General features: G+C 36.8%; 2 pseudogenes; both read left to right on the top strand.

Moving 5' to 3' along the window:
- Positions 1 to 1,331: 1,331 nt before the first annotated feature.
- LOC103472939 (class I histocompatibility antigen, F10 alpha chain-like) lies at positions 1,332 to 8,076 on the top strand (annotated as a pseudogene).
- A 7,339-nt stretch (positions 8,077 to 15,415) lies between these two features.
- Positions 15,416 to 22,823, top strand: LOC103472940 (major histocompatibility complex class I-related protein 1-like; annotated as a pseudogene).
- The last annotated feature ends 296 nt before the right edge of the window (positions 22,824 to 23,119 follow it).

Here is a 23,119-nt window from a genome sequence, read left to right as displayed (position 1 = left end):
AGAAAACCTGCTGTTATGCACTTCTACAACAATTATACTTTGTAAATAAAGATGCTGGGGTGTTGAAGATGAAGATGACTGCAGGATAAAACTGGATAAGAAAAAACACAAACTGTCAAATTTAACAGCAAAACAACACTAGCAACAGTATTAGTTCTAGAAAGTAAATGATCTGATCTCTGAAACTAGAGGCAGATTTATAACAAAGTGGAAAACATAAAAACAGGAAGCAGAGCAGAGTGAAGGTAGAGAAACAAAACAATCCTCTTGAGACAGAGGAAGGCAGAAACATGAGAGCTGCTGAAACAGACAGGAAAAATAGTTCAGACTGATCTTTACAAACCTGCAAACAAACAGAGACTGGTGATCAGTGGAAGATCAGGTGTCGTTAAGAAATATATCAGGGAGAAATACACATTCTCATGAGATACAGAGAAAAACAAATCACTTTCTTCCTACATAGTAACGTAAAATTCCTGCAATGAAAATAGAGACTGTTTCTGCTGTATCTGCTGTTTTTATGCACAAAACCAGGATCTCCACTGTCTCCACTCATCTGTATGTGTTTTACTGGGTGTTTAATACTTACGTGTCAACAGAATGACCTTTGGTTATTGCTATTCAATTTATAGTCCAAAGGTTTGAGCAGATCTCAGCTACAGTTCATCCAGTAACTCATAAAACTCGCATTGATAAACTGAAAACAAATATCAGGGGCTGACAAGTTAAAACAGGAAAGTAAAGAATAACTGCAGGAAAACAGAGACATGCTAATAATAAAGTGCTAAAGGAAGAACTATAGCACTATATGTTCACATGTTCTGCTTATACTTTCTTACATTACTGTTAATAACTTTTAGTAATTATAATGTGTAAAGCATAAATTAATTTCTTAGAAAGCTTTCTTAGCAGGCAATAAGTTATAAAGGTATGCAGAGTCAATATGTGGGCCTTATTTTCCACTCCAAATTATAAATGTTTTCTAACTAGTAATATTATGTTCAAGCAAAACAAATAAAACAAAAATAACTCTTCCTCCAACATTTATGATAAAACCAAAAAGAAAGTTCCCCATATTTATAAAAATATCATCTTCTTCTTACTCTTGTCCAATCAACAGAGTAAAGTCAGGATTTATTGTCACCTTCATTAAAAACGTTATCATGTTGTGTAATCCAGGTGAGTGACGCTGACGACCCGGATTCTCTCATTGGTTCCTCTGAAAGGTGAACTTTACATTCCCAAATGTTCTTCCTTCTTTATCCAGAGTCTCTTCGGAAAGGAAGAGGAGGAAAAATGGTTTAAACTCATTATAAAAATGTTGATGTGAAATGGCTAAAATGAGCATCTGGTATATTTTCCTGATTTTACAGGGAATACAAAGGACAATATCAGGTGAGTCAGAAATATATAAATATATTTAGCATCACAACTTGTGTAGTTTTAACAGAGGTTTCTGATGTGTGTCCAATATTTAACTCTTTTTTAGAAAAGTGATTGTTTATAAACAAAAACATTTCTTTAAAAATCTAATTAATTTTCTTCAAATCTAATATTTTTTGTTTCTTTATTTAGAATTAGAGAATGCATCTGTGAAGGATTTCAAAAAATAGAAGCATATTGCTTTGCTGCACCGTGTACATTATGAGTAATGGGCTCTAATGAGTCAACCAGTTTACAGTGTAGAGCAGTTTCAATAGCAATATTTATTCTCACCGGTTCTATTCTGGTGTGATTCTACATTTACGGTCCAGGGAGATAAACTCGTGTCGCTTTCAAGTACACCTTGAACCAAAGGTTAAAGGTTTATGAAGCCAAGGTTCTAACAAATACTTCCTGAATAACACCTGATAATGTTCAAGTTATTTTACTAAACAAAACTTAAGTGGTTCTGTGAAAGAACCAAGGATGTTTTGGAAGCAATAAGTGGTCAGACTGATTTAGTTTAGATTTATTTTTAGCTCAGTTTGTTTCTGTGCATTGGTAACCATTCTGAAATATCCACAAAGTTCTGCAGAGTGGTACCTTTCTAAAAGTACTGACTTTAAATCATAACTGTTAGCTTTTTATTGGCTGCCACTAATAGTTTGCTGCGATAGGAATAAGAATGATTTAGACATGATTCTAATATTCAAGTCGTTCAGAAAATGGAAATTGTAGTTAACAAAGACTGACTTACACTGGTCATGCAGCTGCCAGTTACAGATATCTTTATTTTTATTATCTCAGTCATAAAGTATAATTTATAATCTTCATACTAAAATAAAAAGCATGTCATCATTGTGAAGGCAGGCATATTTCCTTTCTCAAAAAAGGAGTACAATATTCCACTACCCACCATTTAAACACTTTTTAATAAAAAAAAGATATATATTCTGCTGAAAATATTTTGCCTGTAAAAACTGATTGCAATGCTAGAGGACAATATCACAAAATTGACTTTAAAATACACAGAGTTATTAATAAAAAAAAGCCAGTCACTAATACATATCTGCTCGTTATTAAAGATTTCATTTTGCAATTCTTGTTCACTATAATTCAGTCAACTTTAAATTTTTAAATTGCATCTGAGCTACTGGAGATGCAAAAAGAAGGGAAGCAGTACTGATGTCAAAGGTAACATAGTGCTGTGTTACTCTGAATTTGATAACTGCTACAAACTGCAGTTAAGATTAAAAAGAAAAGGCTTATTTAAAAACAAGAGCAAAAACTTAATAATAAACAAAAAGCTCAGATCTTTTAATTCAAGCTCATTTTAAAGCAAGATTAAAATATTGCTTCTGCTTTTGTTTCTTGTATTTGATGTCCAAAAAAGCTACAGTAGAAACCTGAGCAGGATTTATTTGTAAAGGTTAAAAAATTTCACACTGACTTCACATAATATTTGTTGTAAAATTCATGTTTTACAACCAGTTATTATGTAATGAACAAAAATGTCAAATTTTACTTGAAACCAAACTGAAGTTTAGATCTTTGATATTACCTTTTTTTTACATACAGGATAAGAATCATAAAGTATGTGTTAAATAAACATGATTCTAAGCACATGTATCTGTTTATTTTTCTGTTTACTGTTTTTCTGAATAGATTAGTAAATTTAGTTTTACCGTTACTCATATACTGCGACAGACTGGCGACCTGTCGAGGGTGTGCCCTGCCTCTCGTCCGAAATGTCTCGCTGCAGATAGGCACCAGCCATCCTTGAGACTCAGCTAGGGACAAGGGTGTAAAGAAAATGGATGGATGGAAGGATGTTACTCATATATATGAATATTTATTTTCACTGTGTGCATATTGCTTATTTGTTTTTTAATTTGTAAATTCTGAAAACAGAAATCACAATATTATTTTATTTTACAGTTCATCATTCTCTGCAGTATATTTACACGGCATCATCTGGAATCAAAAGCTTTCCAGAGTTTGTGGCTGTTGGTCTGGTTGATGGAACTGAGGTAATGTACTATGACAGCAACATTAAGAAAGCAATCCCCAAACAGGACTGGATGAGGAGGGTCACAGAGGCTGAGCCAAAATACTGGGACTTTCAAACACATGAGTTATCTAGAACCCAAATGTCCTTCATAAACAGCATTGAAGTTGCAAAACAATGATTCAACCAAACTGGAGGTTTGTCAATTCACCTCGCTACTATTACAAAATAGGTTTAACATATTAATAAGAACAGTGTTTCATTGATTGTTGCAGATGTTTTTCCAGATGAGTGAGATTAAAACCACTTGACTGTAATATGCCAGATAGTTACACCTGAAGTGTGCTACATCAAAATCATACAGCTGTCGAAAATCTCTTTGTGGTTTCTGTTTCTCAGGTGTTCACATCTTCCAGAATATGTATGGCTGTGAAATGGATGATGAATATAGAGAAGCTGAAGGCTGGGAAAGCTTTGGTTATGATGGAGAGGACTTCATAGCATTTGACCTGATAACAGAGAGATGGTCTGCTCCAGTATCTCAGGCTTTAATCACCAAAAACAAATGGGACAATGATAAAATGAAGGTGGCAGAGATAAAGTACTACATCACCCAGACTTGTCCTGATTGGCTGAAAAAGTATTTGAAGTATGGGAAGATCTCTCTGCTGAGAACAGGTAGAACAATGTATGATTATATTTATAATGTATAATGTTACATTATTATATATATATATATATATATATATATATATATATATATATATATATATATATATATATATATATATATATATATACCCTTACCCTGGCATAAACCGGTTTGACTGGACTGCTATGGCGTCTCGGGTTGAGGATGATGGAGATGATGAGATGGATTTAGGTTAATGGACTCCACTGGTACTATAGGATTTGCAAGAGACACAAAGTAGTAAACGGAGTCTAGAAGAGAATAGTTTGGATGAAAATAGTGTAGTTTGTAAGAGGATTGTTAGGGAGAAATCTAAACTAATCGAAGGAAAATGAAGGTATTCAACAAAGTCCGTTAGCTCTGTTGGGAGAATTTAAAAATAAGTTTGGAGAGCTGACACTAAGATTCTTATAGATGGGAATCTGTTGATTACAGTGGGAAATGAAGAACAGAAAAACAAAGTGATGAGCACCCAGGATATTTGTAAAACGATTGCTGAATTGAAGATTTTGGAAGAGGCTAAAGTAGTAAGAGGGGTGATCACGGGTATTCCAGTGGGTGAAGATCTAGAAAAGTTGAGTATTTATGGAGGTGATGCAAGTAAAATTAAAAGATTGATGAGACCAGTTGAAGGTGAAAGAATGGAAAGTCTCAGTAATGTTGGAGTTTCAAACACAAGGATGTTGTTGTCTATGTTCAGCTACGTACATTCATTTTGCCCCCCAAAAAAGTCAATTCCCCAGAGGTACAACGGACCCAGTTTTATGTTTAGAGCATGAAATTAGAAAGGCTCAAGTGAATAAAGAGAGTGTTGTGGCAGTATTTTTTGATAATGAGAGAGCATATGATATGATGTGGAGGGAAGGGTTATTATTTAAAATTAGAAGAATGGGTATAAATGGTCATATGTTTGGATGGATTAAAAAAGTTCTAGAAGGAAGAAAAATACAAGTGTGGATAGGAGTTTGAAAATGGGACACCACATGGAAGTAGAGTAAGTCCGAAATTATTTTCAGTGGTAGTTAATGATATGTTTAAGGAAGTAGAGGATGGAATGGGATTTTCACTTTTTCTGATGATGGAGCAATGTGGAAAAGAGGAAGAAATTTAGACTTTATTATAAAAAAGAGGGATCAATTTCAATTGTAGAAAATTTTTTCATACAAATGGGGTTTTAAACTTTCTGTAGAGAAAACTAAAATGGTTTTTTACAAGAAAAGAGTTGAAGATAAAATTAAGCTAGAATTATATGGTCAGCATTTGAATTGGAGTCTTTCTGAATAGTAATATTAAAAAGTAGTCTAAAAAGTATCACATTGGTCCAAATAGTGAGTACTCCACAATTTCCTAAAAATAAACAAGAAAGCTAAAGAGTGATCTAAAATAATGAGTATTCCACAATTTCTAAAAATACTGATTAACTAGGCTACCATAATTTTTGTCCAGTCTTATTTCAGGAGTTTATTCTTTTTAATAATTCTGTTCAAGCATGATTGAAAAGTAATGTCTGACTTTCATTTGTACATTTTCATAGAATATATATATATATATATATATACGCACGCACACGCGCGCACACGCACGCACACGCACACACACGCACACACACACACACACACACACACACACACACACACACACACACACACACACACACACACACACACACACACACACACACACACACACACACATGTTTGCGTGGCTATCTTTGTGGGGACTTTCCATCGACTTCCATTCATTTCTACAGCCTAAACCTTACCTTTACCCTTTTCCTAACCCTAACCATCACATACCTAACCCTACCCAAAACTCAATTCACACCGTAGTCCTAACTCTGACCCCTGACCTAAAAACAGACTTCGGTCCCAAGACACAACGTAGTATGTGTCAGGAAAAGGGTCCCCACAAGGTATTACAAACAAATGCACACCCACACACTCACCGGCCACTTTATTAGGTACACATTGCTGGTACCGGGTTGGACCCCCTTTTGCTTTCAGAACGGCATTAATCCTTTGCGGCAGAGATTCAACAAGGTAATAGAAACATTCTTCAGAGATTCTGGTCCATATTGATATAACATCAGGCAGTTGCTGCAGATTTGTCGGCTGCACATCCATGATGCAAATCTCCAGTTCCACCACATCCCAAATTTGCTCTATTGGATTGAGATCTGGTGACTGTGGAGGCCATTCGAATTCAGGGAACTCATTGTCATGTTCAAGAAACTAGTCTGAGATGATTGTCGCTTTATGACATGGCGCATTATCCTGCTAGAAGTAGCCATCAGAAGATGGTACACCAGGGGTGGGCAATCCTGGTCCTCGAGGGCCAGGATCCTGTAACTCTTAGATGTCTCTCTGGTCCAACAGCTGAATCACCTCCCAAGTGCAGTCTAGTTCTACAGAGTCCTGCTAATGACCTCATTATTTGACACAGGTGTGTTTAAGCAGAGGTGCATCTAAAAGTTGCAGGAGACCGGCCCTCAAGACCTGGAGTTGCCCACCCCTGTGGTACACTGTGGACATAAAGGGATGGACATGGTCGCCAACAATACTCAGGTAGGCTGTGGCCTTGACACGATGCTCAATTGATACTAATGGGCCCAAATGTGCCAGGAAAATATCCCCACCCCATTACGCCACCACCACCAGCCTGAACCGTTGATACCAGGCAGGATTAATCTTAGCTTTCATCTTGTTAATGCCAAATTCTGACCCTACCATCCAAATTTTGCAGTAGAAATCAAGACTCATCAGACCAGGCAACATTTTTCTAATCTTCTATTGTCCAGTTTTGGTGAGCCTGTGTGAATTGTAGCCTTAGTTTCCCGTTCTTAGCTGAACGGGAAACTAAGGCTACAATTAGTTTCCCACAAAAGGTATGGCCTTTTGCCATACTGGGTATGGCAAAAGGCCATACCCAGTATGGCCTTTTGCTGCTCTAACCCATTCACCTCAAGGTTCGACGTGTTGTGAGAGTATTCTCTTCTGCAGACCTCAGTTGTATCGAATGGTTATTTCAGTTAATGTTGCTGTTCAATCAGCTCCAACCAGTCTGAAAATTCTCCTTTGACATCTGGCATCAACAAGGCTTTTGCGCCCACAGAAGTACCACTCACTGCATATTTTCTGTTTTTCAGACCATTCTCTGTAAACTCTAGAGATTGTTGTGCTATCTCAGTAGATCAGCAGTTTCTGAAATACTCAGACCAGCCCATTTGGCACCAACAAACATACTACATTCAGAGTCACTTAAATCACCTTTCTTCCCCGTTCTGATGCTATGTTTGAAATGCAGCAGATAGTCTTGGCCATGTCTACAGGATTAAATGCATTAAGTTGCTGCCATGTGACTGGCTTATTTGACATTTGTGTTCATAAGTGGTTGGTGAGTGTATATATATTCTTGCATTTTTAGCTCTAAAATGAAGGATACTATATAGTTCGTTTTTAAGTCCAGGATTTGAAGCACTTTCTTTTTTACCAAGTTGGATTTTTTATGTCTCTTACTTTTCCCTTTTGTCTGTTTTCACTTGTTGTACTACCACCTATTTGCCAACACCATGTTTTGAATAGTATCAACTGAACTACTCAAAATGGGTAGTGGAGTCATTGAAATATCCCTATTGTTCTCCTCAGATGTTCCCTTGTTGTTCCTCCTCCAGAAGTCTTCCTCCTCTCCAATCAGTTGCCTCGCTACTGGTTTCTATCCCAACAGAGCTGAGATATTTTGGAGGAAAGATGGAGTGGAAATTCATGAGGATGTGAACAAAGGAGAAATCCTCCCCAACAATGATGGGACCTTTCAGATGAGTGTCAACTTAGATCTTTCATCCATTTCATCTGATGACTGGATGAAGTATGAATGTGTATTTCAGCTTTCTGGTCTCAAAGAGGATCTTGTCACTAAACTGGAGACAGAAAAAATCAGGACCAACAGAGGTAAATGAGATATTGAAAACATTTTTGGGAAATACAGTACATTGTTAGATGTGCTGAAGTTTGTGTATTTTTATATATGGATTCAAAAATGTGCATTTTGTGTTTATTTTACTTTACTATAATATTTGTTTTGACTTCTACAGTATCATTGCATGTCCCTGTGTGATCCAAAGCAAATGCAAACTCAAAACCCAATTGCATACTTTACACTTTTACATGTTTTAATAGAATACATGTCAACAATGTAGCAACATACTGTATATAGACTATGAACATTATTGCTCATTGTAACTGGTAATTTTATCAATCAACCAATCAATGTTATTTATAAAGCATCCTTCATACTAAAAGCATCTCAAAGTCCTGTACAGATACTGTAAATAAAACCAACCAAAAAACAACAACAAAAATACCCACCACTACTTCACATGGAAAAACCCACAACTGCATGGAAAATGCACGGACTAAGCAGAAATTATCCAATTCAGGAAATAAAGTTTAAAAAGATGGGTCTTGAGCCTGCTTTTAAAGACAGCAATATTTTCTGCACATGAATGTGCAGATTTTTATTTGTTTTGTTTTTTTCTCCACAGAAAATTCAACATTTTTAATCTTCATCTTAACTGGTGTTGCAATGATAGTTGTTCCTGTTTGTGCTGCATGTTTTTACTGCTGGATAAAGAAAGGTGAGAAATCACTAAATTATCTTTTTTGTTAGTTTGAATTTAAAAATTAAGGTTGAGCAGAAAAAATGCCAAGCTTAAATTAACTTAACATAATAAAAGACTAAAAGACAGTTTGTTAAACATGTAAAACTGTTAGTATAATGATGAAAGGCATACCTGAAAACTGTTTTTACTGTAACACCTCAAACTATCTTTTTTTCAGTTAGAAACAGTCATCATGTAAACGGTGAGTTATGTCTAAAATACCCCGATCTTTTTATTTGCTAAGTAGTTTCTGTTACTTGAGTTTAGGAACGTTTTCCATAAGTTTTCTGTTGTGGCATTCAGTATAAAGCAGAACTTTCCTAACAATTTGTTGTTTGACTTATAGTTTTTCAAAATCGAGAGCTTCAAGAGTTGTATCAGGAATGATTGGGGGAAATTTGGTTGGTAATAACCAACAATAACATGAAACTACACAAATGGTGAGTTGTTTCATAAAGCAAACAAAGTCACTTTAAAACTGAAAAAAAAAACATGTATTTTTTTTTTAAGTAAAAAAAATCATTCTCATAAGAAATGATTTCCAGGTACTTTCTCTTAGATCAAGAGAAAATGCTGGATGGGTAATTTTGTGAAATAAGTGCAGAAACACTATTAGAAATATTAACATCTGTGGATTACTACTGACCTACAATTAGTAAAATAGTTGAGTCAAAGTGATGTCAGAAAACATCCCGATGACTGAAAATATTTGAATCATTCAGAAAGTGCTATGAAAATACTAATTGCTTATCTTTTTTTTTCAGGTTGGCAAATTAAGCAACTTATTATTGAAAAGAAAGTATCCCTGGGATTTTACTTAACTGGAATTGATAAAAAAAAAGTTTATGTGAACATTCTTAGGAAAATGTTTAAATTTAAGTAAATCAACCCTCTGAAATCTGAACTCTACATTACAAACAAATTAAGTCACTACGTTTGAAGTAGTTGTATATCTGAATTTTTTGTTTTTCTTATATGTCAAATACTTACAGATATTGGTAAAACAAAATTACCTTGAAAGGCATTAATACTTACACAGATAGATTTATCATGTCAAAAACAAATACGGAGGTCCGTCTTTCTTGAGACATATTTTTGTTTGTTTTAACTCTTGTGCATTTTTGCTGTTTTTAAATAGTGTTTCATATCACAAGATCATTATATATTCATGCAAATCTGATTAGATGGACATGTTTTTTTTTTGAGAAAATGTCTGATTAAATGGGTGTGGCAATGGCGAGCAACTCATATGGAGTAATCTACATGGATCATTGAACTTTGCCATGTCTTCCCCCTCCCTCACAAGCTGCCTTCTTTAAAATAAAGATGACTGTGTGTTTTTGTGTTTGTTATGATGTAAAGCACTTTGAAATAAAATTTGATTGATTGATTTTGATAAAGGCCACTAGAGCTGAAGAAAACCTTAAAAAGAAACCCTGATTTAACTGTTTTTTGTGTATTTAAAATATTAGCTGTAGTTGGAGAAAATACTTGCTGTTGTGTCCAGGGCTGGACTGAGGAGGATGTGGGCCCCTGGGGTTGAGCCAATGTGTGGGTCCTACTTAATCATGGTTATACAGTAGCGCAAAACACGCACACACACACACACACACACACACACACACACACACACACACACACACACACACACACACGCACACACCACACGCACACACGCACACACACACCCACACACACACACACACACACACACACACACACACACACACACACGCACACACCCCCACACACACACACACACACACACACACACACACACACACACGCACACACACACACACCGGGATACTCCGCCGTCTTTGACTTCGCAAGTCAGACGCAGATCCAGGTTCTGGCGGACCGTAGAGCCGCTGTTAACAAGGCTAACGTTTTGAGAAGCAAAGAAGAACTATGGTTTTGTTCCATGTCCAATATGAGGTTCAAAAATCCTGGTAGCTTGGATATTTTTTTCTTAACCTCTCTGTTGTGCTCTTCTTTTTTTTACTGCTTCATTTTGTGTGTCGGTTTTCAAAATAAAAGCGCAATGAGCCATGCTGCTTCATGGGTTGTTGTAGGTAATTTGGCTTCAGCAGTGGCCAAAATAAAAGGAACACGACTAACAGAGAATTTATGATTTTGATGATGACCCTCATCAAAATGTAATGTGTTTTTATGATATAAGGCACTTCTTTTAATTGCATTATTGTTTAAATGTACTACACAAATAAACTTGATTGATTCTCTGAAATGGAGCCAGCAAGAGGAAAGTTTCCTGACATCTGGGAATACTTTGAGATGATCACTCACAATAAGACTCTTAAATAAAATAATTAACCGCTTTACCTACAAAATTCTCACCTTCTAGAGATTTTCACTATAATTTGTAATTTGATCAGCAAAGATATTTCAGTCTTGCACAGCAGAAACAGACTTAAAATTCTGTGTGTAGCTAAATATAAGGGATCAGAGTCAACTGGACATCTGCTAAAAAGATCATTTTTTGTGAAATTTTAGTTTTTCAAGAAAGAAGTCAAAACACAAAGAATATTGTCAAATCAGTCTGTGACAAATGGAAACATACTGATAGCCAAAATTAGTTTGGCTACAAATAATTTTAATAAGTAAAAAATATGACAATCAAATAAGATTTAAATAACTCTCCTGTTACTAAACATGAGTTTGACAAAATCTTTGTGACAATTTTGTATTTACACATTTTTTAAATCATGATCTATTTGAGTTACAATACTGTTCAGCAGCAGATGTCATTAATGAGTAATGAATGAAACATGGAATAATTAACCTTTGGGCAAGCTGGAAAGCTTCATTGCTTCATGAAGCTTCATTTGGTCATCACTAGATTTAAACGCAGAGAGGACCAGGATGAAGTGGACAATGTATTTAATGATGTCCAAACAGAACTCGATGCCAGGAACAACAGGTGAGGAATGGGAACAAACTCAGGAAGACAACAATGACAATGACAAGGATCCAGTGGGGAAACAGACACAGGTGAGTAGAAATACACAGCAGAAATAATCAAGGGAACAAGAGACAGGTGGGACTAATCAGGACTTGACAAGACAATACAGGGATTACATTAATTAATAATCACACAAAAACCCAGATCCTAAGAGTACACCCCCCACCCCACCCTTCAAGGGGCGGCTACCAGACACCCAAAAAGTCCTAAGAACAAGAAATAACTCAAAAAGGGTGGGAGAAAGGATGTAGGTTGGAGGGCCAGAGTCCAAGAAAACGCACATAAAAATAAACTCAAAATGGCGCAGGAGGCAAACCCATCATGATGGATCCATCTTGGTGGCCCGGAGGCCGCACAGATTCACAAAGAGGCGCTGGAAGGCGGCCGGCAAGTGGACCTGGAAGGTCGGCTGACCGCACAGGTAAGAGCACGATAGCTTCTGGCTCAGGGAGACCAGGCTCTGTCTCGGGTCACCGGGAAGCTGCAGAGCGGGCATATGTTGAGCTCTGGGAAGCCGACAAAGCTGAAGTTAGTTTCCAATTCCAGCTTCTGATTTGGGAAATGGCTAAAGGGCAATTCCACCAAATCTTTCACTACCTTCAGGATATTTAATCTACTTTAGTTAAAAAACAACACCTATAGACTTCCAATGTGGACTAAATTATTCTGCTCTGTTAGAAGAATATTTAAAACCATGTTTGGGATTTGTGAAACATTTTTCAGATTTGTTAAACTTTTTTCTGATTTACGAAACTTCAACAAAGGTTGATTTCACCACTTCTTGGCCACCTTGGCCACACTAGAATTGCTGCAGTTCCAATACCACAACACCCTTCAAACCTGGACTGGTTATTCTTCTCTAATAGCAGAAAATATAAACAATGTTTTATGATTTGTGTAACTTTTTTCTGATTTGTGAAAATTCAAGTAAAGGGCAATTTAATTATTTTATTTTATCTTTACCCAGATAAAGGTTTCACAAATCACAAACATGGTTCTAAATATTCTACTATTAGAGCAGAAGGTCCAGGTTTGAAGAGTCTAGACTCTAAATGATTTTCATGTTAACTCCCTCAACTTACAGCGATGGCACCAAATGAGCCATGTCAGCATGGTGTGCTGTCCGGTGTGCCTTCTACTGCACGAGATCCATTTGAGACACGAGTCAGCAGAGGCCTGGGTAAGACATAAATGTTTGTATCAAACCATCACTGCTACTTGTTACCTTCCCAATGAAAACTGAAAATTAATTGTAATAAAAAATGTAGGCCTCATTTGGGCAAGGCTGAATTCTATTTTTGATTATAAATATTTTTAAACATGCATGTTTTCTTTCTACTCAGGACATTAATTTATGAATCAAAATGTCTGGCACCTCTAATTACGTATGCTCTTTCAAGAAGTCAGACATTGCAGCAGACCCAGAGGAAGGAATCATCTGTCATCATAACTCAAAATGTTCACATATTTCCTTCTACTTTTCAACAAAAGTTGATTTGTTTTACACATATGCTAAACAAAACATTTTTAAGATGTTAACCCATGGCCTAGTGAGATTCCTTGACATCACATGAGTACCATACCAAACCACACCAACTTTATTTATAAAGCACTTTAAAATAACCACAGCTGATACAAAGTGCTGTACATTAAAACACAACATAACAATAAAAAATTAAAAACTCTTACAGTTTAAAAACAAAACATACAATTTAAAACTAGATCCCACTGGAGTTGAAAGCTAAGTAAAATAGATGGGTTTTAAGAAGAGCTTTAAAAGTGGACAGTGAAGGGGCCTCTCTGACCTGTAAAGGCAAGTCGTTCCATAACTTTGGGCCAATGACAGAGAAGCCCTGTCCCCTCTGAGCTTCCTTCTGGATCTTGGTACCTCCAAGAGCAGCTGATCTGCTGACCTGAGTGACCAATAGGGTATGTAGGGATGAAGAAGCTCAGAGAGGTAAGCCGGGGCAAGATTATGCAGTGATTTAAAAACAAACATAAGAATTTTAAAATGAATCCTAAAACATACAGGCAGCCAGTTAAGTGAGGCCAGGTCAGGGGTCACATGTTCCCTCTTTCGAGTTCCTGTTAAAAGTCGTGCAGCAGCATCTGAACCAGCTGCAGACGTGAGAGCAGCGACTGACCGACTCCCAGATAAAGAGAGTTGCAGTAATCCAACCGAGTCGAAATAAAAGCCTGTTTATTTTAAAACCCTTTGACTATTCACAACAAATATTTATAAGCAAACAGGAAGCATTAAAAATTTAAAAGCACACACTGAAGAGCCCAGCCACCCTGCCAGGCTCAGTGCCTCCAAATCCGAGGCCATGGTCTTGAGCCGGAAAAGGGTAGAGTGCCCACTTCGGGTAAGGGGGGTCGTCCTGCCTCAAGTGGAGGAGTTTAAGTATCTGGGGATCTTGTTCACGAATGAGGGAAGAAGGGAACGGGAGATCGACAGGCGGATTGGGGCAGCGTCTACTGTGAAGCGGGCGCTGTACCGGTCCGTCGTGGTGAAGAGAGAGCTGAGCCAAAAAGCGAAGCTCTCGATTTACCGGTCGATCTACGTTCCCACCCTCATCTATGGTCATGAGCTTTGGGTCATGACCGAAAGAACGAGATCACGGGTACAAGCGGCCGAAATGAGTTTCCTCCGCAGGGTGGCTGGGCTCTCCCTTAGAGATAGGGTGAGAAGCTCGGTCATCCGGGAGGGACTCAGAGTAGAGCCGCTGCTCCTCCACGTCGAGAGGAGCCAGTTGAGGTGGCTCGGGCATCTGGTAAGGATGCCTCCTGGACGCCTCCCTGGTGAGGTGTTCCGGGCACGTCCCACCGGGAGGAGGCCTCGGGGAAGACCCAGGACACGCTGGAGGGACTATGTCTCTCGGCTGGCCTGGGAACGCCTTGGGATTCCCCCGGAGGAGCTGGAAGAAGTGGCTGGGGAGAGGGAAGTCTGGGCCTCCCTTCTGAAGCTGCTGCCCCCGCGACCCGACCCCGGATAAGCGGAAGAAAATGGATGGATGGATGGATGGATGGACACTGAAGTTATTAGGGTTCCGAGCCCATGGAAGCGAGCGGACGGCCAATGCAAGGCATGGCCGTAAGCCTGTTCCTAGCAGAGCAGGAAACCCTATTGTTTTTATTCTGTTTTTCCATTATTCTTATTATGTTCTCTTCTCTGCTGAAAGTCCTACTACGACCTACCCCCCGTAACTTATTACAACTTTTATTTGGTATCTGGTATCCAGGGGTAGAAATGAAAGATTTTCTCTACCAGCCACTATGGCAGGTAGAGAAAATCTTTTGCTGGCCACTCAAACATTTCACCAGCCACTGTTTTTTCTCTTTCGATTACAAACCCCACCAGTACAAGCAAATTATATAAAATATAATTTATTTTTCTTCTGCTTCCCAAATGTGTGTTATCTTATAACTGAACAGTAGGCATTCTTTCACGGATACAAGACTTACTTTCACCTTCATTGACAATGTCATCATGCTGTATAACCCAGGTGAGTGACGCTGATGACCTGGATTCTCTCATTGGTTCCTTCGAAAGGTGAACTTTCATTCCCAACTGTTCTTCCTCATTTTTTCAAGAATCTCTTGTGAAGGAAAGAGGACACATGTTTTCAACTTGTTAAAAAATGTAGATGTGAAATGGCTAAAAGGAGCATTTGGTCTGTTTTTCTGGTTTTACAGGGGATACAAAGCACAATGTCAGGTAAGTCAGAAATATCTAAATATATTTAATCTTAAAAACTTGTGTCCTTTTTATTGCAGTTTTTGATGGCAAATATTTAAGTCATTTTTAGATAAGGGATCATTTAAATATGAAATATTGACTTAATTGTTTCTGTTAAGTCAAATTTCTATCCAATTTAATATTTATTTTATGATCTGCCTATTTTTGTGTGTTTTATCCAAAATAGAGGCATATAACTCTGCTACATGTAGATTTTATGTGAAATGGGCTTTAATTAGTTTATCAAGTGTACAATGTTGTGCAGAGCAGAGTTGCACTCTTTCTTACACCCTTTTCCCCACTGTACTTCCAGTAAGCATTTATGGTCCAAGGAGATAAGCTTATGGTGCTTACACCTTGTACTTAAGATGAAAGGTTCATTAACCCACAGTCTAAATAAATGCCTCCTGAGTAATATCTGATCATTTTCAAGGGATTTTACTAAACAAATTTTACTCTAATAAAAAACAAAGGTTGTTTTGGAAGTAGTAAGTGGTCAGGCTAAGATCTCATTTACATTTCTTAGCTCAGTTTTCATTCCACATGTTGATAAAAGTATCCAATCTGAATTGCTAATTACCCATAAAGTCAGTGCTACTGAGCTAATTTTTGTTTTTTTTTGGAGTTAGGAGGATCATTCAGACATGACCCATACTTTCAAGTAGTTCAGTTCACAAAAGTTTGACTTTCTTTTTTATATATATAAATATTTACAAATATGTGCAAATAACATAAAACTACATTATTTAGAAAAGGGAGCAAGGACTGGATTACATTAATCATCAAGCTGCCATTTTCAGATTTCTTACTTTTGTAATCTCAGTTCTGACATAGTTTCTAATCTTGTTAAATTAAAAACGTCCAGAACAAACCTTAAATGTCCTAACAGCTGTGTTTACTTTCCTCAACTTAGGACAGTATCCCTCATCATAAATCAGGCCCCTCCTGAAAATGAGATCTAGATCTCAACGGGATATACCTGATTAAATAAATAAAAATGTAGAAATAAATTTCAGTTATTTCCTAGAATACTTTATTAACCTGAAGGCTTGGAACTTCAGTCACATTCTGCGTTTTATTGCAGCGAGAATGGAAATATATTTGAGGCAGTTAATTTTAATGTCATGAGTCTTGTCTTTTGTTGCATTTTGTTCTAATAACTATTTAAACCATAGTTATCAAAAATATGATAAAGATTTGAATGCTTTGCTGATGCAAAATATTTTTGTTCTTAGAAAACCTTATTGCAATAATTCAGTACAAATTCAGAATATCAACTTAAAATTAAGATAAATTCCCAACGTTCCTACTTTGCTCTGAAATATTTTTTTACTTGTTCTTATTTTGTATTATTCATTCAGCAGCAATTATCTTCAAAACTTCACATGATCTGCTGAAAATTATGGAAACATAATGAAAGCAGCAATAAGATTGAAGGTCAAAAAGTGCTATGTTACCCTGTCATTGGTGAACATAAGTAAAAAAAAAAGGTTTATTTAACAAATATTCTCTTTTTTGATGAACAAAAGCTTTGAATTAAATGTAGTAGAAAGACGGGCTGCACAGTGGCGCAGTTGGTAGAGCTGTTGCCTTGCAGCAAGAAGGTTCTGGGTTCGATTCCCGGCCTGGGGTCTTTCTGCATGGAGTTTGCATGTTCTCCCTGTGCATGGTGGGTTTTCTCCAGGTACTCCGGTTTCCTCCCACAGTCCAAAACATGACTGTCAGGTTAATTGGTCTGTCTAAATTGCCCCTAGGTGTGCGTGTGTGTGTGCATGGTTGTGTGTCCTGTGTGTCTCTGTGTTGCTCTGCGACAGACAGGCGACCTGTCCAGGGTGACCCCGCCTCTCGCCCGGAACGCTAGCTGGAGATGGGCACCAGCAACCCTCCCTCCCTCCTTGTGGGGTTGTGAGAGGTGCTGGTTCCTACCTCCAGTGAGAGGTGAGGTCACCCTGGACAGGTCACCAGTCAATTGCATGGCAACATAGAGACAGACTGCATGCACACATTCACACTTGATGAGAGTTTAGAGAGACCAATCAACCTAACAGTCACAGTTTTTGGACATACTTGAGTCCAGGAGAAGACTCACAATGTCCAGGGAGAACATGCAAACTCCAAGCAGAAAGACCCCATTCTGGGAGGAATATTTATTAAAAGCTTTTGTGTAAAAAGAATGAAAGCACAGTGGTTCATCTTTTTAAGTCATGTAAGTACTTTTATTGTGTCAGTTTCACTTCAAACACTACATACCTCATGAAATATTTAATTTGTAAGTTATGTCTTAATAATGGGTGGAAGGGCAAAGACGAGTGGGCCAAACTTGCCTCATAAATCGAATACATTTTCACAATAGGTCAAATAAGGAATGATCAGTGAATTGTTTAATATCAACACTTTGTCATTCAATGAGTCTTTCATTTTCTATATTAACACAATTGTCTTTTATTACTGATGTGTTGTTTCCAGTTTATTTTCATCAAGAGAATCACCCACAAATTTAATCTCTCTCACACACTTAATCACAACCACATCAACACCCATTAACACATTAGTAGGAATCTCTCTATTGCTAAATATGACAGTTTATTTTTCCACCATTCAATAATTTATTTTCATTCAATCATGTTTTTATGCTTATCAAATCCTTTTTAATAGCATCCAACCAATTTGTCAAATTTTCACCTGAATAGAAAAAAGTGGTGTTTTCTACTGTTGCTTTGATTCTTCCATGCATGAAAAATCCTGAAATCAGCATGGTAATCATTCTGCTTGGAGGGATCAAGCACCACCATCAAAGCACAGCTCCTCCTTGGAGCTGCAGTTTCCAAACTTCAGAGCAGCAATACCCCATGTCTCCTCCACTCAGCACCTTCAGATTATCCAGCAGCAATTAGCAAACACCTGGTGAGACTGCACATCTGCTGAGCTCATTATATAAGCTATTTCTCAGAGCAATGTTGGTAAAAATGTTGTTAAAGGGAAAGTGGTGTGATGACTTCGTGAAGGCAGAGTTTCAGCAAGAGCAGGAGTTTTTAAAAAGGCTCAATTTCGAGGTGTTGAATGACTTGCTCATGGCTTTGTTGTGGACAGTCGCATTTACAGACAGAATCACCTTTATCATTAGGATGAACAATAAGTGAGTTAAGAGACTAATAATTTCATTTCAGGTTGCATATGTGATATTCCGGGGCAATTTTGAGCTAGGTGGTCCATGAGTATTTGTTAAATAGGTTAAGTGGTCCTCTGCCTGAAATTTTTTTTTTTGAAAAACATTGGCTTAGAGGTAAGTTTTTGGGAAAAAAAACAAGACAAAACAAAATGTAAAATGTAAACAGTATCCAGATATCTTCTTCACTTCTAAACAGAGCACAGACGTTTCTACAAACTGAAAGTTGAATGACGTTTTTATATGAAACAATGACAACCCAGAAAATTCTTTGGAATTGTGGATTTTCAGGATTTTTAAGACCTGGCTGCATTGTTTTTTTAATGTGGTTATGTCGCCATGATTTCCCGAAATGCCAATGTAAGTATTGGCACACTTTACAAATTCGAGCAGCATATTTTGAAAATGGTAACAGAAGAAAAATAATAATAAAAAACACTTATTAGATTTAGAACAATAGGTGCATTGTATGGGAGGCAGTGTATTGCCCTGCACATTTCTAATATACATTCTATTGGCAGAACCCAATAAAATGCCATGTTTTGCAACCAAAAATTATGTTTTTCAGTTTTTTAATAATGTAGCAATAGAAACAAAAGCATTAATCAATGTATTTTCCTATTTATTGTTTTTTCCCCCTGTATTTACTGTTGCTCAAATTTTTATTTTTGCTGCGTGAAAATTGAATTGGTTATTTGTATTTTGTGTGTAAATTCTGAAAACTGAAATTCTAATAATTTTATTTTACAGTGCATCATTCTCTGCAGTATATTTACACGGCATCAACTGGAATTAATAGCTTTCCAGACTTTGTGGCTGTTGGTCTGGTTGATGGAACTGAGGTCATGTACTATGACAGCGACATCAGGAAAGCAATCCCCAAACAAGACTGGATGAGGAAAGTCACAGAGGATGATCCACAGTACTGGGACTTTCAAAGTCAAGGTTTATATGAAACCCAGATGTCATTCATAAACAGCATTGAAGTTGCAAAGAAACGATTGAACCAAAGTAGAGGTTTGTCAGTTCATTTCATTACTGCTACACAATAGGCTTCACAAGCTTCATGTATTGACAAGATTTTTTTCTTTCATGTCGGAGATGGGCTTCCAGAGATTCCTTGCAGTCAATGAACAATTTTGTCCCTACTCTGATCTGACTTTTGTTAGCCTGTGACCTGCACCAAGCACTTTATAATTAACTGACTTGCGACTCTAACCTAGTCTGTCTGCTCCTTCAAGAGTTTGTATGTATTTTCTGAGAAAACTAGCGCATTGACCTTATTGGTCACAATCCATTTACTTTGATATATTGCAGCATATTATTTTTACAAATATGTTACATGTGTATCACATGGAAATTACATTACATGGGTATACATATGTGAATCACATGTAATTCACACATTTCCACGTGATTCACATGTAAATCACATGTGATTTCACCATGAAACATTCCAAAATCACACATATACGTGTGCATTCACATGTGATTCACATCATTCACATGTCAAAATTTATGTGATCACATGTGACTTTCACATGTGATTTTCATGGGATTTTCCTGTAAGGGCCACCTCACACCCCTCCTCTTAACTGTGGAGCTGAACACTCCCAAGGACATTCCTCAATAACAACACCTTTATCAGACTTTTGCCAGGAGGCTGAGCAACATCGTTTCATGGCCCTGTGACATCATCGTCTTCACTCATGTCTTTGTTTTGCCCTTTGTTTTGACTGAATGTTGCCATTTGCCCTAACGTGTCCTTTCATCTTTTTATTTTATTTTGTTAGAAACGGTGGAGTACTCCCTATTTAACCCAGAAAAGGATTATTTTAGTTTATTAGTAATATTAGAAATTGTGGAGTACTCTTTCTGTTTTATAGCTACATTAACACAGTTGCTGAAAATCTTAGGATGGTTTCTGTTTCTCAGGTGTTCACATCTTCCAGAATATGTATGGCTGTGAAATTGATGACGAATATGAAAGAGTTGAAGGCTGGGAAAGCTTTGGTTATGATGGAGAGGACTTCATAGCATTTGACCTGAAAACAGAGAGATGGTCTGCTCCAGTACATCAGGCTTTCATCACCAAAAACAAATGGGATTATGATAAAATGAAGGTGGCAGAGACAAAGAACTACATCACCCAGACGTGTCCTGCTTGGCTGAAAAAGTATTTGAAGTATGGGAAGAACTCCTTGGTGAGAACAGGTAGAATAACAAACTGTTTAGTATTCTGCACTCTGTGTTCATATTTAGATTTCTTAAATGATACTATAATATTAGTATATGTATGTATATACAGACAAACACAAACATATATAATTTTATAGTTGCAATTACCTGCAATTACCTTTTTTGTCATATTTATTCCTTCAACAATGGTTACTCTCTTTTATTTTCTACATATTGCATTGAAGTCTGTTTTTTTCATTTCTAAATCCCCAATACTTTAAAATAGGTTTGTAAGTCCAGGGATTGGAGTGCTTTCTTTTTCACCAAGTTGGATTTTTTGTGCCTCTTACTTTCACCTTTCTTCTTATCTGTTTTCACATTGTAGTATATGTTTTACATATTAACTCAAAATAGGTGGTTGAGTCATTGAAATATCTCTATTGTTCTCAGATCATCCCTCAGTGTATTTTCTCCAGAAGTCTTCCTCCTCTCCAGTCAGCTGCCATGCTACAGGTTTCTTTCCTAACAGAGCTGAGATGTTTTGGAGGAAAGATGGAGAGGAGATTCATGAGCACATGTACAAAGGAGAGATTCTCTCCAACCACGATGGGACCTTCCAGATGAGAGTCGACTTAGATCTTTCATCCATTTCATCTGATGACTGGATGAGATATGAATGTGTGTTTCAGCTTTCTGGTCTCAAAGAGGATCTTGTCACTAAACTGGAGAAAGAAAAAATCAGGACCAACAAAAGTAAATGAGATATGGAAAACATTTTTGACAATTGTCTTTATTAATGCAGAAATGTACAGTTTGTGTTTATTTTACTTTACGTTAAACTTTTGACTTCAATAGGAGCATCACCTTTCTATGTGACCGAAAGCAAATGCAAACTCAGAAACCAAATAGTTACATAAATTGTAGTAATAGTATAAAATTGAACAACATGTCCACATACATGGACTATGAAGCGTCTTGATACTCATTGTAACAGGTAATTTTAGCATATGGACGCTTAATCTGCGCATTCTTTTGTTTCTTTTTTCTCCACAGAAAAATCTCTTTTTTTCATCTTCACCATAACAGGTGTAACAATAGGTGGAGCAATAGGTCTTGGTATATACCATTTTTTCCTTTGGAAAGTGCGTGGTAAGAAATCAACAAATTGTTTTTTTTTTTGTTATTTTAATTGTACAAATTTAGATTGAACTGAAAAAATGCCAAAGTTAAATAAATAACATTTAATGAAAGTCTAAAACATTTTAAGATGTAAAATTGATACTATACTGATAAAAAGAAAATCTGGAGCTGTCCAACAGTTTTTACTCTAACACCTCAAACTATCTTTTTTCAGTTAGACGTGAGAGGCGTCTCATTAGTGAGTAAACGTGTCTAAAATACCCTGATCTAATTTTCTAAATGGTTGCTGTCATTTGACTTTAATAACTTTTTTCAGTAGTTTTCTGTTGTGGCATTCAATATAAAACAGAACTTTCCTAACAGTTTGTTTGGCTGTTGTTTAATTCCCTAAGGGATGAAACTTCAGAAGGAACTACGGAATCGACCAATTTATGGGAAGATTAGACTTTAGTTGGTGATAACAAACAGTAACATGAAACTACACAAATGGTGAGTTGTTTCAATAAGCAAACAAAGTCACTTTCCAAGTACCTTCTCTCAGATCAAGAGGAGATGCTGGATGGGTAATTTTGAACTGCCAAATTTACCCATTGCAATTTTGTGTAATAAGTGCAGAAATGCTTTTAGAAATCTTAACATTTGCTGATTATCACTGAACTAAAGTTAATAAAATAGTTGAGGCAAAGTGATGTCAGAAAATCCCCAGATGACTGAAAATATTTGGCTCATTCGAAAACGTTATAAAATAAACAACATTGCTACTTGTGTATCTTTTCTTTTTTCAGGTTGGCATTTTAACCACTAAGAAGAGGATCAGCATCGCCACGTTCACCAACTGAACATTGAAAAGAAAGTATCAATGATTTTACTTAACTGGAATTGATAAAACGTTTAAATGAACATTCCTAGGAAAATGTTTGCCATCTGAATATTATTGCTGAGTCTTTCTCATATGTAATCAAACAATTATAAATATTGGTAAAACTGTCCGGACTTGGGTTTCTGTGTTTTGTTGGTCTCTGCGTTGTCCGGTGGACCCTTTGATTAGTTACAGCTGTTCCTTGTTTCCCCTGATTGTCTCCCCGGTTTATTTAAACCCACCCGTGTTTCTTGTTGTTTGTCAGGTCCTTGTCTT

The sequence above is a fragment of the Poecilia reticulata genome, chromosome 11 (assembly GCF_904066995.2).
Source record: "Poecilia reticulata chromosome 11, P_reticulata-male-v2, whole genome shotgun sequence".
NCBI classification, from domain to species: Eukaryota; Metazoa; Chordata; class Actinopteri; order Cyprinodontiformes; family Poeciliidae; genus Poecilia; species Poecilia reticulata.
Note: the sequence above shows the minus strand (reverse complement) of the source record. Positions and strands in the feature narration are given on the sequence as shown.